The sequence below is a fragment of the Vigna angularis genome, chromosome 2 (assembly GCF_016808095.1).
Source record: "Vigna angularis cultivar LongXiaoDou No.4 chromosome 2, ASM1680809v1, whole genome shotgun sequence".
Taxonomy (NCBI): Eukaryota; Viridiplantae; Streptophyta; class Magnoliopsida; order Fabales; family Fabaceae; genus Vigna; species Vigna angularis.
Genome location: NC_068971.1, coordinates 52,809,783 through 52,828,455, shown reverse-complemented (window position 1 = coordinate 52,828,455; position 18,673 = coordinate 52,809,783). Strand labels below are relative to the sequence as shown.

General features: G+C 35.4%; 1 long non-coding RNA gene and 1 pseudogene across 1 annotated transcript; one reads left to right on the top strand and one right to left on the bottom strand.

Moving 5' to 3' along the window:
- The first annotated feature begins 402 nt into the window (after positions 1 to 402).
- LOC128195508 (uncharacterized) lies at positions 403 to 2,458 on the top strand. The gene is made up of 3 exons (XR_008247132.1): positions 403 to 538; positions 947 to 1,018; positions 2,058 to 2,458. It is a non-coding gene; the product is annotated as an uncharacterized LOC128195508 (long non-coding RNA).
- Positions 2,459 to 3,622: 1,164 nt separating this feature from the next.
- On the bottom strand, positions 3,623 to 9,397 carry LOC108320753 (mitochondrial import inner membrane translocase subunit TIM23-2-like; annotated as a pseudogene).
- Positions 9,398 to 18,673: the final 9,276 nt, after the last annotated feature.

Here is an 18,673-nt window from a genome sequence, read left to right as displayed (position 1 = left end):
AAAAAAAAAGAAAAAAGAAACAAAAACAAAACACTAAACACTAAACACAAAAGTCAACTAAGCCTTTCTCTACAACACAAAAGCAACTGCAACATTACACATTAATGTTAAAAATACTACAGCAGCAAGAGAAAGTTCTGATTCCTATAGCTAAAATTCCCTATAGAGAGTTGCCATCATACATCAAATAGGAAAAAGATATCTGAATGGCTTATCCCAGCTGATTCAATTTAGAAAAAGAATACTTTGACACGGCCAAAGTATTTGACATTCATATCACACGCGGTGGGGTCCAAATTTTGTGAATGTACAAAAGGGTGATATTGTCATTTACCCTCTAAATTAAACGCTGCGTTTTATTTAGGGTGCTTTCTGTATTCAGTTTTCCAGTTTGTTTGATTTCACATTTTGGAAGAGCTCTTCGTACTTTGCTAGGGTTGGGGGTAATAGAGAAGCAGAGAAGTGGAAGAGCGTGTTGTGGTAGGGTTCGGTTGATAGAGAAGGCGAGAACTCCATGGGTGCCACTTAATCGGAGGGTGTATGGTTCTTCTTTGTTTCTTTTTTTGTCATGATTTTTGTATTTTTTTCATTTGTTTTTGCTTCATTTTGGTGAACCCTAGACTAAAGGGGTCAAGGTGGTATGAGGGAGAGTTGCGGTAGGGAGAACACTAAATTCTCAATCCGTGACAAGCGAGAAGACGGTTTGGGGAGTTATCTCTGTCTAATTTGAAAACTGTGTTTGAATGTGTAATTTGTCATATTATTTTGGTTAGTTTCCCTATTTGACAAATTTGATTGTCCTGTATTGTAAACTAATATTGATTTATGACAAATCTGGTTTGCTTGATTTGTAACTTGTATACTAAATGTTTAGTAAATCTGTAATTGAAAGTTGTTTCTTGATTGAAGAAAAATGTCTTTAAATTGAAGTTGTGACATTTTGCAGGTACGAGAAGCACAATTAGCTCAGTACAAGTACATGTTGGTTGTCGGAGAGGAGGAAGCAAATACTGGACAGGTTCTTCATTTTTCCCTTATCATAAATAATCCTTTTCTTTTTCTCTATTGACATATCGTCATGCATTTCATATTTATTTGACCTAGGGTTGCTAACAACTGTAAACACAGTTATTAATGAATTTCTCACACTTGGATAATTATGTTTGGATTAATTAGAAGTGTATAAAATGAAGAAGTATCTTCACTTTTATGTCTTAAGTATATACAATAAATATTCTCTTGGTAAATGGTTTATATTTGTGAATTTTGCCCTTCCATTTGTGAATAACAACTTAGGAATTGAAATTTGAAAAAGGGGAGAAACACTCTTAAGAATTCAAGAGCGTCATATCAAGGGAGAATATTAAGTTGGATACTGGAGTGGCTTTAGTGTTAATAGAATGTGCGTATAGATTTTTGTGGGTGTCGAAATTGAAGAGGGTTGAAAGTATTGGAAGTATCATGTGGGTGTTAGTGTTTTAATTTGTGGATTGGAAATTGGAAGTATATATCCTGTGTTGTTTTAATTGATTCTGGTTACATGTGTTGTGATTCTTTTTAACAGGTTGTATGGCCATCTGAAGTTGTCGTGGTAGATTTACTCTGCTTTCATAAAGTAGGAACAACTAAAATAAGTTATAGAAATTTATTGGTTGCTCTAAGTGTACTAATTTTCGTGTTTCCATCATGCTTGATGATATGAAGTGCTTTATTGGAAGTTAATTGTTCTCCACAAGCACATAACCATTGGGAATGGTCACATATCAACCAAGTAACAATATAGAAATATTTATCCTTTAGCTACAATTATAACTAAGGTGGTTGTATCCTGATTGATACCGCATGCATTTTTAATCTTTTAGGCACACCAATAAGGAGGAAATTTAAAGAGATGTACATTTATTGGAAAGATGGATAGGATACTTAGTAGGATAAACAATTACATTCAAGCACAGATTTTTAAAGAGGCTAATGCAGTTTTAACAAAGAATTATTGTGGTGTTATATATTTTTTGAACTTTTTTTATCACTTTGAATGATACTCCCCGTATGTGCAGGTTTTTGCAAGTGATATTGGTTGCCGAAGTGATGACCTAGTATGTCTATCAATACCAATTGTTACCAAAAGCCTCCAACATGTTCCGTTGATGACATCCTTAGCAAATTGATTTCACCTGTTTACAACGACAAACATGAAAGCAGTGGATCAAACAAGAACAATTAAAAGTAAAACAAATTGAGGACTTTCATAATTTGTTGATTTGTATTTCAATTTTATCCTTGTCATTTTTTAATATTGTGCGTGGTTACACTACTTTGTTACGCAGTACAATTAGTGAAGTACTAAAGTTAGTTTCATGAATGTGTTGTTGCATTAAGTGGTAATGTCATGTATGTTATGTTCTAAGTTTTATATGATGTTGTGATATAAAAAAAATTGACAAATTCGTATAGTAAATGGTTAAAGATGTTATATATTAAAGTGGTTTTGTACAACTGACGAAATGATTAATAACGAAATAAATTGCACCCAATGTTGCAGTTCAATAACTCTTAATCCATAGCACAACGAAGTACAATGATTAAAGTAAATAATTATGAACATTCTGCAAAAATCAAAGATAAATGGCACATATAAGTGAAAAACTGATTTCACAAGCATTGGTCCAGTAAGTGGTTATGTCTTAAGTGTTATGTGGTTATTTATTAAGGTAGTTATGTACAAATAAACAATAATAAAGTAGTTAAATTCAATATCAATGATCACATTTATTAGTGCAGTAAGTACTTATGTACTCATGCCTAAGTGGTATTTTACTCAATTGCTTACGAACAACAAATGTTGTGGTTTTTGAGGTTAGATTTCATCAAATATATTGGTGCAGTATATGGTTATCTGCTCAATCCTATGTGATTATTTTTTAAAGCGGTTTTGTACAACAATAAAAGTGGTTAAATTCAATATCAATGATCACATTTTTTTGGTGTAGTAAGTGGTTATATAATAGGTGTTATGTGGTTTTACACTCAACTTCTTATGAATAACAAATGTTGTATTTTTTAGGTTAGATTTCATCAAATATATTGGTGCAGTATGTGGTTATCTACTAAGTCTTATGTGGTTATTTTTGAAAAAGGTTATGTACAACAATAAAAGTGGTTAAATTCAATATCAATGATCACATTTTTTTGGTGTAGTAAGTGGTTATATAATAGGTGTTATGTGGTTTTACACTCAATTTCTTATGAACAACAAATGTTGTGGTTTTTGAGGTTAGATTTCAATCTCAATGACCACATTTCTTTAGTGTTGTAAGTGGTTATCTACTATGTTTTATGTGGTTATTTCTGAAAAGTGTTTTGTACAAGAATAAAAGGGATTTATTAAATCTGAATGACCACATTTCTTTGGTGCAGTAAATGGTTATCTAGTAAGTCCTATGTGGTTATTGTTGAAAGAGGTTATGTACAACAATAAAAGTGGTTTAATTTAATATCAATCATCACATTTCTTAGGACAGATTTCATCAATATGATTGCCATCCAAACTTTTATGAATAACCAAACTTAAATTTTCATCCATAAAGCATTTTATAATCAATCATACAATTCATAAACATTAAACATTACAACATATTCTTCATTACAGAAACTAAACAACCTAAAATATGTACATTATGTTCAATATCTGTTCCCATACTTCAATGTATTCAACTTGATCATGTTGTCCTACTTCATGAATTAATCAATGCCTAAAGCATCCCACAATTCTTCAATACCATACTGCGATGAGCATTATCTTCGTGTAATACCCACCGACAAACCATCTGTTGTTGCACAACTTGTAATTGTTCCTGCAATAACAATACTCTTGTTAAATATTAGACTTAAAAACCTTTTATCATAAATTATATTGAAATAAACATATACATAAACCTTTTACTCAGAGAGAAGAGAATTGATTGAAAAGTGAAAATAAAAGTGCAAGGTGTGACTTTAGAGATTGCATTACTTTGTTCATATCACTATATCCTACACATTGTATAACCACTTACTGCACCTGTAAAAGTTATTCATGAAATTCAATATTATCCAAATATGTATTTATATGGTCACTGTCTGTACTTCTCCTTAAACAATTCAATAGAAGAATAATTACTACTTATTGGGCTAATTAATATCATGCTCGATAATCAACTTAATCATTTTTTTTAGATGCTCATAACCAGTATAAGAACTAACCACATACGAATGACCAAATAACCACTTACTGCACCTGTAAAAGTTATTCATGAAATTCAATATTATCCAAATATGTATTTATATGGTCACTGTCTGTACTTCTCCTAAAACAATTCAATAGAAGAATAATTACTACTTATTGGGCTATCTAATATCATGCTTGATAATGAACTTAATCATTTTTTTAGATGCTCATAACCAGTATAAGAACTAACCACATACGAATGACCAAATAACCACTTACTGCACCTGTAAAAGTTATTCATGAAATTAAATATTATCTAAATATGTATTTATATGGTCACTGTCTGTACTTCTCCTAAAACAATTCAATAGAAGAATAATTACTACTTATTGGGCTAATTAATATCATGCTTGATAATGAACTTAATCATTTTTTTAGATGCTCATAACCAGTATAAGAACTAACCACATACGAATGACCAAATAACCACTTACTGCACCGTTAATTTTGAATTTTTATTTTAAATGACCATTCTGGAAACAATTACTTCACAGTTAACATTACAAACCATTATGCTATCTCATGAAATTAAAATGGGTATAAAGTTAAATAATTCAATCGGAAGAAGAAGTCAAATTCAAGTAAGATGACAAATATAAATCCAAACATTAAATAACTTCAACAACCTCCTGGGCAACACAAAAATATATTCTTTTGCAAATAAAACTTGTAATCACTCACCTATTTAATAGAACTTCAATGGTTGTGGACAGATATGGAGTATGCATTTTAAGTTTTACAGGACAATGATCATAGTTTTATCAAGCTAAAACATGTAACATTAAAATTTTTTGGTCATCCATCCAACATACCCAACCAGCAACATTTCAAATACATTTTAATTCAATTCTTAAATGCATACCCAAACAGCATTTTAACCCAAACAGTACAGAATTTTAATTGAAACAGTACATAATTCCTGCAACAATTTTAACCCAAACAACAAATAATATTTCTGCAGTAACAGCATCAAAACAGCAAACAATTTTTTGTAGCATTCTAATCAAAACAACAAACAATTTTCTGCACCAATTTAATTTTAAAACAATAAAGTTTCTGGTGCAGTAACAACAATCAATTAAATTGAATCCATAAAATTAGTAAATCAATTAATATTTTAAACAATAATATCACTTTGACTATTTTAGCATAGCATTTAAAGTTTGTCACTAATTCTATTATACACTAATCAACATAAAACATTACAATTATACCATATAACTCTATAAAACCATACTAGCATAGCATATAATATCATCATGATCCATTCTCACATGATAACCTTTAATTTCTAGCAATCCATCATCTAAGATTAACAACAAGAATTGTTTATTTGCTCAAATGAACTCAGTTTTTGAACAGCCAATTTCATATATATAAATCACCTATTTAAACCAACACATCTATTAACATCACATTTCATGCACGTTAATCCAACAGCCATGGTCAATGCTAAACTTATGTACATGTGATTTTACAGCAATTAGAATGAGTCTTTTATGCAAGTTTCTTAACCAAAACAGGAAGGAATTTTTTTCTGTAGCACTTTTATACTAAAAAAGCAAGGATTTTACGATAGTAACAACAGCCAAAACAACAACAAACAGCAATGTTTTATACAGGATTTTTAACCCAATAGAAAGACTTTTCTAGTGTAAAAACAACAAGGAATTTACAGCATTTATAATAGTTAACAGACAGACTTTTTGGCAGCAAACAACAAAGTTTTTATGGAGGTTTTACAGCAAAGGTTTCTGCAAAATTGTAGTATAAAACAACAGCAATTTTCTGCAGCATTTTTATGTCAAAACCACACCATTTTCTGCAGAATTATATTCTAAAACAACAACCATTTTTCTGCAGAATTTTATTTTAATATAGCAAACAGTACAGTGTTTTACATAGATTAATTTGTTAATCTTTTTTTTCAAACCTTAAATCCCCAACTACTGATTGCAGGTTTGACATCCCTCTGCAAAATTGGTGGCTTTGATATCCCTATGCAAAATTATAGGTTGAACTCCATACTTCAAATAGGCCAACCCCTTTGCCACATCCAAGATTATGCTTTTCCTCTTAGGCCATCTCCATGATGCCTTTGCTTTACTTTCATCTAAAAAGTCTGAACATAGATAGCTTTGCCACAAGCTTTTCATAAAATTCCCCCTCCTAGCGTAGGTTTATTTAGGAATCCATTTTATCAAAAACCCAAGCAACACCATTGATTTTCTCAACAAAAACACATTTATAAATTATAACCACAATACTTTCTTGACTCTCAAAACTGCTTCTTTTGTGCACATATATTCAAACATAAAAGAGTAAACATCATCACTAATTACAAGCCATAATCAACTTTACTAATATACCTTCAAAGTACAAGGCTGCAATGAGAGATGAGGAAGGTAAGAAACAATGAAACATGCAAAATATATCATCAAAGATACCAAAATTCATCAAAAATCTGATGAGGCACAAACAACCTTTTCCGAATAAGGTAATAATAGTAAATTTAAGTCTAACTTATCTCATAAAATTAGTTTGAAAAATAAAACATACTTTTAATCTATGTAAGAATTCCATCGCATCCCTCACAGATGAAACTATATATATATGCAGTACCATAAGTTTAACAAAATTTACTATAATGAACTCTGATATGATATCTCAGTCACACAAAAAACCACATTCAAAATGAGATTTTTCAGTCCAAAATGTTTCCAGCAAACCAATGAAACACAAGATGAGGTTTGGTATTCACTCAAAATCATATCCAGCAAATCCCATCACATAAAAAGAGGCAAGAGAATCACAATTTTTTTAGTGGCATCACAAACTATATTCATCACAAGGTGACTCAATAAATTACACACTATAATCTGCAGTCATAGTAAAAGTGAAAAAACATGGCATGAAAGCAATACTCTGCAACCTGCAAAAGATGCTCAGTCACTACCATCAACACTACCGTATTTGACATAACTATTACAATCATTTTCTAACACTGTAATCTATGTCATTTCTTTATCCCTCAAAGTTTGATATAATTAAAAGATATTAGAGGTTCTGTTTCGCACTCTAACCGGGTGATGATCTTTCTTTTATACAGGCACATATCGTTTCAACGCTTGCTTCCCCGCCACGGCCACTCCCACCACAGCGCCGCCCACCACTCCGGCTACCGCCGCTCATCTCACCCCTCTCGTTGCCCGGTACAGTGCGCTGGTGCAGAGCCTCGTTGGGATGCTATTTCATACGTCGTCTGCGTCTCTTGCCGCCTGGATTCTGCTCTCGATTTTAGCGTAGAGTAACCCTAGTATCCCGACCCGGTTTCCCCAGACCCGACCCGAGTGTCCCGCTGCGTTCAGAACGCGGTTGATTCGGAGCTTCATTGTGTCCCCGGACTCAAAGGCCTTGACGCCCTCAACGAGTCCTGAGCCTGCACCGCCAATGGCTCCGGCCAAGTAGCCGCATCTGGTGTAGAAGGTGAGGTTCTCGCCCCATGAGCGGCGCTTTCGGCGGGCCTCTTCAACGAAGAGGAACTCCGGCGAGGTTGGGAGGTGGTAAAGGTTTCGAATTGGAGCATCGAGATCCTTGTAGGGATCGTAAGCTCGGGTGGGGAGAAAGGGTTTTGCAGAAGCTAGGGTTTAGAAATACAAAGTTGGTTCTCAAACAAAGAGTAGTAATTTTTTTTTCAATCACAACCGAAACAAAGAACGAAACCTTCTCCCCTTTTTACCCTCAATCAGAATGTAATTTTAAAAAAAAAATTAGTAAGTCGGCCGTGTCATATGAATGTAAGTGCCACGTAAGCGTGTCATTGTATTACTACTCTTCAATTTAAAGAAGAAAAAAAGACAAAGAAAGATCTCATGTCAGAGAAAGGGGAACCATTTTGGGAGACATCAAGACACGGAACCCATCATTCGCCTCTCACAAAAACTTCTATCCACTCTCTACTCACTAAACAGAGGGACACTACTCTCAACTCCTCCAGAATTTCCTCCATCGGGCACACGCATCATTCCCCAACCTACATCCTCATTCACTCATTTTCCTAGCCGCTGACAGAAACTCCAACCTTTGTCTCCCTCGCAAGCCACCATCAACCGCTTGGATTCTCCATTAGGCCTTGACTCCCCTCACCCAAACACCAATCATAAATTTCGAGGTAACCATTCATCATTGGTAACAAAGAAAAAAGGGAGCAATCGAAGGAATAGGAGGGAGAAGGTTTTAATCAGAAGAGGAAGGTTACTAGAAATTACAAAGAGAAGAAAACTTGAATACAAAAGGTAAGTTCCTCTTCTTAAATCTTTATTGCTAATGGTAGACGTTTTGTCGTATGTTTATGTTGGGTGATATATGCTCCTATTTATTTCCATCTGATGATGAGTTGGTCTCGCATCTTGTTTATGCTTCGTGATGTCCGTTTTTGTTTGTTTTCCTTTAAGTTGATTTGGCCTCGTATACTGCTTGTCACCTATCCTAATAACAAAAACATGCCTCACCACAAATCCAGCGTTCACCTCTCACATTCAGATGTACACAACACACACTCATAATTTTCAATCCCAGTAAAACGTCGAATCAATCAATGCCAAATTAATCAGTAAATAAATAAAAAATGAGAAAAAAAGAGAGGAAAGAATGCGTCGGTCCGGTGGTGATGCTGGAGACGAAAGAACCCTTGAAAGAGAAATAGGAGAGCTCATCGCGGCAGCCTCGGTGGCGGTAGTTTCCGCCTATGTGGTGGCGGCAACTATGGACGGAGAAGGGAGAGAACTTCCCGCGCGCGACGAGCGACGGAGGAAGAGAGATTTCACCTCGACTGGCGACGGCCCCGGTGGCTCGCGGCTGCCAGCCGGATGGAGGCTGGGTCGCTGTGGCTGGATTTGACGAAGCAGTGGCGCGGTTGAGCTGGCGACGGCTTGACGGTGACTCGCGGTGGCCGGTCAAACGGGAAGCGAGTGCGTCGACCTCGCGCGCGAAGAAGAGAGGGAGAGAGAGGTCGGAGCAGTCGCCGGCGTTGGCCTTGATGGCGATCGGCGCCGCCCTGATTCTCGGTTTTCGGTGGCCGGCGTGGTTGATGCGGCAAAGGCTGTGGCATGGGTGTGCGACGGGCGCCATTCTTTCACGCTCTGGGGAAAGGTATCTCCGTTTTGGTTAAGGACAAATGAAGCTGTGGAGGCAAAACCCCTGATGTGCTGAAGAAACCTTGGGCCAAGTGGATCATTTCCTTTCCCTTTTAAAAAAAACGAAATATAAAATAAAATAAAAAGAACTTTTTGCCTGCACCCCTGGCTTTAGGTTTTGCACCCCGTTCTCGTTGGGCTTAAGTCCATTCTGCCTAGAAAGCTTTTTGCTTTTCTTTGCACCCCTTTCTCTGCTAAGTCTCACCCCCTTTTTGTTAAAAAGCACCTCTACACTTATTTTATTTTATTTTTTTTTATTTCATTTTATTTTACTTTTTATCTTATTTTTTATGTTTATCCTTATTTATTTATCTTGTTATTTTATTTTTCCTTTTTGATCTTTCTGTTTTAAATATCTATTTTCATTTTTAATACAAATATTTCAAAAATTAAAAATATATATTTTAAAGGTAAAGCGCATGTGTGATCGCTCGCATCGTCCTTGTAATAAAAATTTTTCCTCTTTCTCAAATAAATTATAAAAATATGTCTTAAAGATTAAGCGCATGTGTGATCGCTCGCATCGTCCTTGTGCTACAAAACCTTTTCACCTTTTTTTTCTCAAAAAAATACCAAAAAAATAAAAAAATTTCAAAAACTAAAAACATCCACAATTTCAAACAAAAAATGTTTCTAGCCAGAACTACGTGATCCTTGATTCTCCATCAAGAGTGGAGTTACGTAGGAGCAAGACTAGTCCTTGTCAGGTTCACTTCACAAAAATCCAAAATCATTTCAAATCAAATTTTCAAACAAATTTCTCAAACAGTTTCAAAAGAACTACGTAACCCTGATTTCTCATTCTGAATGAAAATACATAGGAGTAAGGTCAATCCTTGTCGGGCCAAAAAAACTAAAAAATATATTTTGTCTCTTTAGAGGTTTAGGGAATAGTTAAACATTTTGAAAACCACATCATATTCGCGTATTTAGTTAAAGGTACTGCCTTAGGACAGACGTTGTAGGGTGCTAATACCTTTCCTACACGTAACAGACTCTCGAACCCAGAACCTGATTTTTCCTAGACCATGCCTTATCATTTTATGGTTTTTCCGTAGTTTTCCAGAATAAACTATAGTGGCGACTCCCAAAAATCTCTTTTCAAAACCCGTTCTTTTTTTTGGATCGTCGTCCCGTCGCGATTTCGGTTGCGACACAAGAAGATATCATTTTCAAAAAGATATGAGTCTCCATCAACTTTTAAAAAAGATATATGATTTATCAATTCTTAATACAATTACCACAAGACAACATTGAAACAAATAAATGATAACAAATTAAAAAGAGTTTGTCAATACAAATAGAAATACAAATAGAAATAATCATAAAGATTTTATAACTCAACACAACTTTGATTATTTAAAACTAGAAAACACTTTTGAAAATATGAAACAACTTTGTTAATTTTAATATAATTCGGTCAAAATAACTGCAAAATTACTTCAAAGATTGAGATTGAATGTCTATTTATAAAGTTTTTAAAACACTTATTTAAAATACAAAATTATACTTTTATTGATTGTATGAAACATATGATCAATTATTTTAATTGAATTTTGAAAACTAATTATAGAGCTTTCAGCATTTTAAACAATTAATGAGCATAATTGTAAGGCAACAACAATAGTTTGGAGATTGACCATAATCTCTTGTTTGATAACCTTCGAGACAAGGTCATTCGGTTGAAATTACAGGTTGTTCCAAAAGTGTACGACTAACTTTGTCAGCATGTGGGTATCCCAATCAAAGTACTTGTGGATGCCATAGTGAGAACATCATAGCCATACTCTTAAGTTCTTGAAGATTAACCTAGTGTTAAAGGTAGAGCCTTGTTGATTTGTCTTTTGTTGGACCAACAATTGAGACTCTCCAAGCAACATCATAAACATCTTCAATGATGATGGAAACTTCTTAGTTCAGATTGGTGATCATGGTAGCAGGTAAGTGTTTTTGGAAGTTTGAGAGCTTCTAGGAGTGAACAAATTTAGTACATTCTAGTCGTCTGAATGAAAAGGAAAGATATATTTTGACATTGCATATGTGTATTTTTTTATTATTTATTTGATATTATATTGATTGTACTCTAAATTCAATGAAAAAAATGACATGTATATTATGTTAAAATATTGTGAAAATATATGTGATAATATGTATCATTATCTAAATGGAAACGACAAAGTGAAAACTAGATTACAAAAAATTTAGGCGAAATTTTATTGTGTTATTTTTCTTTAAGTAATTTTCTTCCCCTGCTTGTGGTGGTAAGTCGAATGTTGATTGGATCATTGGGCTTAAGAGTGATAGGTATTACACCATCACTTGATTGGGTCACGAGTGACATTTTAGCGATTGAATTTTGTTTTTGTCATTTATTGGATATTATGATAGAGAATACAAAAAGGATAAGGTTAAAGAAACATATTTATGTAAGACGACATATTTAATAAAATCAATAAAGGAAGAAAATTACTTTTAAAGACTTTCTAAAGGTAGATTAGAAGCTTGAGGTGGAAAGTCAATCTAGATAAAAAAAAAAGATGGAAAGTAAGGAAAGGGGACACTCTTAATGCTTTAGGTAATCGAATTTCATATCTTTTGACTAAAACATTTTACATGAGTTATTTCAGTTGACAAGGATCAATGATAATGAGAGTTTTGTCACCATATTTACTTAACCCTTAGAAATGACATAAAGAACGTATCTTTTTATTAAAAGTGTATAGGAATGTTTCTTTAACTATATATAATTTTGCAAATGAAACAATGCATAATTAAACTATATCATAAATTCAACTTTCAAATTGTGTAATTTGAAAATAATTTTTTTGGATTTTGCAACCTTAAAGTCATTTTTTACTTATGTATTGCATAGTCATTTTTATTAATATGTATTTTCATTTATTTTTAAAAAATAAATAAAGAACCTATCTAACAAAATTCGAAAGCATGATCAAATATAAAACCTATTCTAGTTTTTAAAATATTTAAAATTAAAAAGGACAACACAGAGGATAATTGTCTCTTCTAACGTTGAAAGATTAATGGAGTAAACGTGAGTAAACGTGAAGTTGGCGCCAACTAACAACTCTGTCACCGGACACTTCATTAAATATCCCTTTCGCTCGAAAAAGCTCCCACACACCACCTCACAACAACTCTTTTTCCTCTTTCTTTTCTTCCTTTCTCTCTCTTCAGTTCCCAATTCGTAATGCATTAATGAGAGCACCGTTCACCAATGGCGTTTCAGCTGCAAGTCTAGTTTGTCTTTTTTTTTCGCAATTTCATTCGCGTTTCTTCTGAGCGTGTGATTCTATTGCAGCAATGGCGTTTGAGCGCTCAACCGCCGCACCGCTCAACTCCGCCATGACCTACGACGAGGAATCCATGGAGCGTAGCAAGACGCCTTGCAAGTTTCCTCTCTCTTATCTCTTATTTTCTCTTTTCTTGGCAGTTCTTGTTTTAATTTTTGTGTTTGTTTGGTTGACTTCACCAATGGCGTTGCATTCCCAGTTTTTATATGATAGGAAGATTATGAAAGACATATGAAGGGGAAGATAACCAGAGAGATCCTGTTATTCCTCTTTGCCAAGGGAAACCCTTCTTCTACTACAACTGTGAAAACAGGTTATTAGCATCTAAAAAAAATACTTCCTCATCTCCTATCTGATAGAAACTTATATTTATAAGTCCCTCTCCTCAACTCTCAAATTTTTCAAATAGACCTCTCTAACTACTCTTACCACCTCCTTTACTATCTGGGTTTTCCAGTTACCAGTCGCCCATTACATCTTGTTGGTTCATTTGCCTCCTTGTAAAATGGACCTTTAATATTGGAATATCTTGGCGAGGTTCATAACGTATGATGTTTTCCAACGTGATACAAAAACATATAAAATTGGCCTTTATTTATGCTAATGTTAGATCATAATTCTAACTTATTAATGAATCATTGGGGGTAAAAAAATGTAGGGACTAATCTTGAGAGGTAACCTAAGATATATTCAAATTAATTGTAAAATACAGGTATACTATTGAAATTTTGTCATATTTTAACACTAATCAACTTTCGTTGTGTGTTCTTTTGTACTAACAATTTCCATTCAATTTTGTTTGGCTTTATTAAATTAATGTTAAAACACTTTTTGTCCTTTCATAAGGAAAACAAGTTGCCAGTCATAATAACATCCAGTTTTTAATCATATGCATTTAGGCTGATGGCTATGTATTCTTTCTTGTTTGTTTCAGGTAAAGAACAAGAATATTGGGAGCAGGACAATATAAGAGAAGAGTATGATCCAGTAGCATACAGGTTTGATAAGATTTTAGTCCTATCCATAGTGATTAAATGATTACAGCAGTCACTAGTGAACCTTGTAATTTAATTTATTACCATCAGTTTATTTGTGCAATATTCCTTTGATTGTTTCAGTGCCCTGATTCTTTTTTTAGTTCTTACGAAACTATAAACCATTGATATCTATATTTCTTATATTATAAGATATTCATTTTAGTCCTTACTATTTAAGAAAGATCAGGTGTGTTCTGTAGTAGATGGTTGTCACCTCAAAATTATTAGTTACTGGAGATCAAAACCATAAAATAAAATTTGATGGAGATCAAAACCATTAAATTAGTATATTACAGATACAAGAAACATAGTTAAGTCTGTTTTTTTTGTTTCCTTATCTTAGTGGGTTTCAATCTGTTAGTGCACTAGGGATTTTTGAAGCTGCTCTAGTACCTGATCTAATCAGTAATTATTAGAATAAATAGAAGTTTTAGGTTAAGTTATTTCTTGCATAAACTTATGATGTTTTCCAATGTGATACAAAAACATATAAAATTGGCCTTTATTTATGCTAATGCTAGATCATAATTCTATCTGATTAATGAATCATTCGGGTAAAGAAATATGGGGACTAATCTTGAGAGGTAACCTACGATATATTCAAACTAATTGTAAAATACAGTTGCTATACTATTGAAATTTTATCATGTATTCTGTTAGGGATGGAGAGTTTACGAGTGAAGGAATAAAACATTAAATGCCCAACTGCCTTAACTACCTTAGCAGTTAGGAAGAGCGAGGTTATTGGTTGTATAAATAACAAATAATCAATTGTAGTGGGGGGTCGATTGTTTGGGTTTGTCATCCTAAGGAGGGAGGTTAGGCTCTCTAGATGGAGGTTATGCTCCTAAACCTAGTCCTTGTAAAGAGATTGGTTTACGGTGAATAATAACAAAACTCATTCTTTCATTTATGTTTCTATCTTTTGAGTTTTTTCTCGTTAGGTTCCAAACTCATGAACCTAACAATTGGTCTGACCTGCCGGATATCCTTAGGAGAGGGGTCAAGAACGGATCAAGAAGTGGTCAAGAAAGGGGAAGCATGGAAGGGAGAGACAATTCTTGGGAAAGGAGGATCAGCGAACAGAAAAGGGAGCTAGCATAATGGAGAAGAAATATGCAAGAAATGCGGCAGGAAACCAGAGAACCCTTGCGAGTTCTTGGAGGAAGGGTGTGTGTTGAAAGGGTCGCACCTCCCACAAAAGTTGATTGCATAAAAGAATGCAGTATAGTGCTAGGAAGTGACTCCTAGGTCGTCTCTCAAGGACCAATTGTGGTTCAGGTAATAGGTCGAACACATTAGGGGGGGTTTGAAAAGGTTTTGCAAAAATTAAAGAACTTAATAAAGACACAGATGCAATCAAACTAATTTAAGCTAGCATGGTTATTAAACTAGGACTATTAAAAGCCTTAGATAACATTCATACATCAAACACTGTTACAAACTGATTAACAAACACAGTTAAAAATAATTAAATGCAACACTAACTCAAACACATAAACTCAACCTATTAATTAAATTAATTAAAAACCAAAGAAATCAACAAGCCTAATTTAATCCTAGCAAATTACTTGTCATAATGGCAATTAACAAATGAATTTAAAAGTCCAATTGGCCAAAGAAAACACATGGCCGTGAGTCATCATGCACCCAAGTCAAACTTCAATTTCACCTTAAATAAGCCACAAAATGTGTTGACTTCTTCTCCTATGTGCACCATTTTTCAAGAAATTAAGCATGTGCCTTCCACACTCTCCAAGACCGTCCCCTCTCTCCTTCCATGCAGCAAAGAAATGATTTTATACACCAAAGCACACAATTTACGTGAACCACCAAGTGGAAATGCCAAAGAATGCTTCAAAGACCAATGTGCAAATGGAAGATACCATGGGTGCTCCTACCAATGTGCCAAGTAAGCTAAATCAAATGAAAACAAACTCTAAAAACCTCCATTTCTTTGCAATTCACGGCTGGAACAAGCAAAGGCCAAATCTCAAAGTGGAAACATTCCTTGGGTCAAAACAAGCATCTTTTGTGTTGGTCCAAAAGTGGTAAAAATTAAATGAAGCAATTTCCTCTCTCCTACAAACTCCAAACGGTTTTTCTTCAAGAATTATGCATCCAAAAGCTTTCTTCCACTCTTCCATACAGATAACAACTTCAAGAAACCAAAGTTAAAGTTGCAAATGAACACAAGAACAATAAACCCAAACTTCTACTCATCAACCCATCTTTAACACTACATTTCTTCAAGTTTCTTTGCAAAAACGAAAATAATACTTAGACCATTAATTCCAGTTCTGTCCAGCCTCCATAACATCACAAAGATCTGATCCCAACCTTGTCTCAAGCATCAAAACCGAAAAATGCAAGAAAAGAGTTAAACCCACAACACCCACACATCATCTTAAGCTCTTTTCAACCTAAAACTACATAGAACTTCATTTTTATCATCCAACCATATAGAATGAGATAAAAATCGAGAGGAACAGCAGCAAAGGGAGAGGAAAACGAAATATAAAGTTACTCAAACCCAACATCCACCATGGAAATGCAAAGACAAGCTCCAAAACTCAAACTTCAAGCATCAAGAACAAGCAAATAGAAGTGGAAATGAATAGTTTTTCACCACCAATAAGCTTAGACAACCAAGAGTAAATTAAGAGAAGAAGAAAATCTGCATCTTGCTCATTGAAATGGCCAAAAACGAGACACCCAAGCCAAGCTCTCCATAAGAGTGTTCATATAAGAAACCCTAAGAGAGAAAAGAAAAAAAACGTCAAAAAAAATGAAGTGTGTAAGAGTCTTTTTGTGTGGTGGTTGGCTAAGGCTCTCTAAAATGCCGAGAGTTTCTCCTCCAAATGGGGTCCACAATCAATTAAAAACCTTAATCAAAAAGGCACATGTCCTACAAATGGGTCTTTTTACAAAATTGCCCCTAAAAGGGTCCAAAACACCTAATTCTAATTAAGGGCTTCTAGAAAACGAAATTACAGTTTTAATTAGAATCTAAATGACTAAATGTTGAGCCTTTGAGTGTGTCACGCCATATCCCAATGCTCCAGATGATGTTTCCACAACTTTCCTGCAACCAGAAATGCACTTAATCAGCTCAGAAAACCCAAATTAGCACAATTATGAATTTCCGACCAAATTAAGCAGAATTCAGAAAACGGGGAAATAATAGACAATTAAACATAATTCCTTGGTTTATTTAAGTGCAATAAACTAAATATAATTCAAGAAATAACGACTCATCAGTGTGGAACCAAGAAAAGGGATTAGAAGGTAGTCCAGGGTTTGTAGATGAAGATCAACATACTGTTAACGAGAATCAGAGAAGGAAAAGGGAGTGCTCGGGGGAGGAACGAGAGCGAAGACAAAGGGGGGAAAAATTAAACGCACTAGAAGGAAGAATGGAGGAACGAATGACGGCAATGGAGCCGTCAATGGATGGACGAAAGGCGGAGATGGAGTCGTCAAGGGAGGAAATGAAGGTGAAAACGGCGACAGTTCGACAAGACTCGGCAGCCACAAGCCAGGATCTTCAAGAAGTGAGGCGATTATCGGGGGGACGACACCGCATTCAAGGGGAACTGTTTGACGACAGTCAGGCGCCTGTGAACGCCAATAGGAGTACGAGACGCAAGGACGAAATTGGGGGTGGAGAAGGTGAGCGATTCAATTGGAGAAAAAGGGTGGAGCTGCCCGTGTTCGAAGGATTAGATACATTGAACTGGATCAATTGGGCGGAGCGATTCTTCAAATTTCAAGGAGTAGCGGAAGAGGAGAAGGTACGATTAGCGTATGTGAGCATGGAGGGGAGCGCTGGCTACTGGTTTAAAGCTTGGAAGGAGAAAGTCAAGAATCGTTCATGGGATGGTTTGAAGGAAGCCTTGGTGATAAGGTTTGGAACCATTGTTGAGCGGTTGACAGCATTGAGACAGACAGGGACGGTGGACGAGTATGTACAATACTTCAAGATATTGGCGGGTTGAACGAAGAGGGTACCGAACGAGCAGCTGTTGGGATATTTTCTTGTGGGATTGAAAGAGGACATCCGGAATCAAGTCCGACAGTATGAACCGCAGGAATGGATGGTGGCGATGCGGATCGCAAGGGATGTTGAGGAGTTACATAGAGTTGCCGAACGATTTTGAGGACAAGTGCTATAGCCCATACCGATCGGGAGTTGCCGAGCAATCTAAGGCCATAGAAGACCAATTGTTTAGGGGACGAACATGCGGTGAGGTGACACGATTCAAGGCCAATTGCTATAAACCAAGCAAATCGAAAGTTGTCGAGCGGTCTGAGGACAAGTGCTACAGTCCATGCCGATCGGGAGTGGTTGAGCGGCCCGAGGCCATAAAAGACAAGTCATCTTGGGGACGAATCGATCGCTATAACCTAGGCCGATCGAGAGTTACCGAACGGTCGAAGGCCAAGCGCTATAGCCCAGGTCGATCGAGAGTGGTCGAGCGGTCGGTCGGATCCGAACAAGAGAAGACTGATGGACCCAACGGGAGAGGCTTGACGAAGTCGAACGGGCTAGCACTACAAGCTGCGCACCCGAGAGGACTGAAGGAACCGAACGGTCCGGAAATGAACGGGAAAGAACTATCGAATCCGAACGTGAAAGGACAGGAGGAACCGAACGATCTTACATTTACAGTCAAAGGCCGAACGGTTTTACACTCAAAACGATCTCCTAGTCATTGGCCGAACGGTCTTACAGTTACATTCAAAGGTCAAACGGTCTTATAGTCCAAACAATCTCTCAATAATTGGCCGAACGGGCTTACAATTAGAATTGTTTTTACTGCAGAAGATTAGTTTAAGTGTTTAGGTATATTTTGTAGTTCT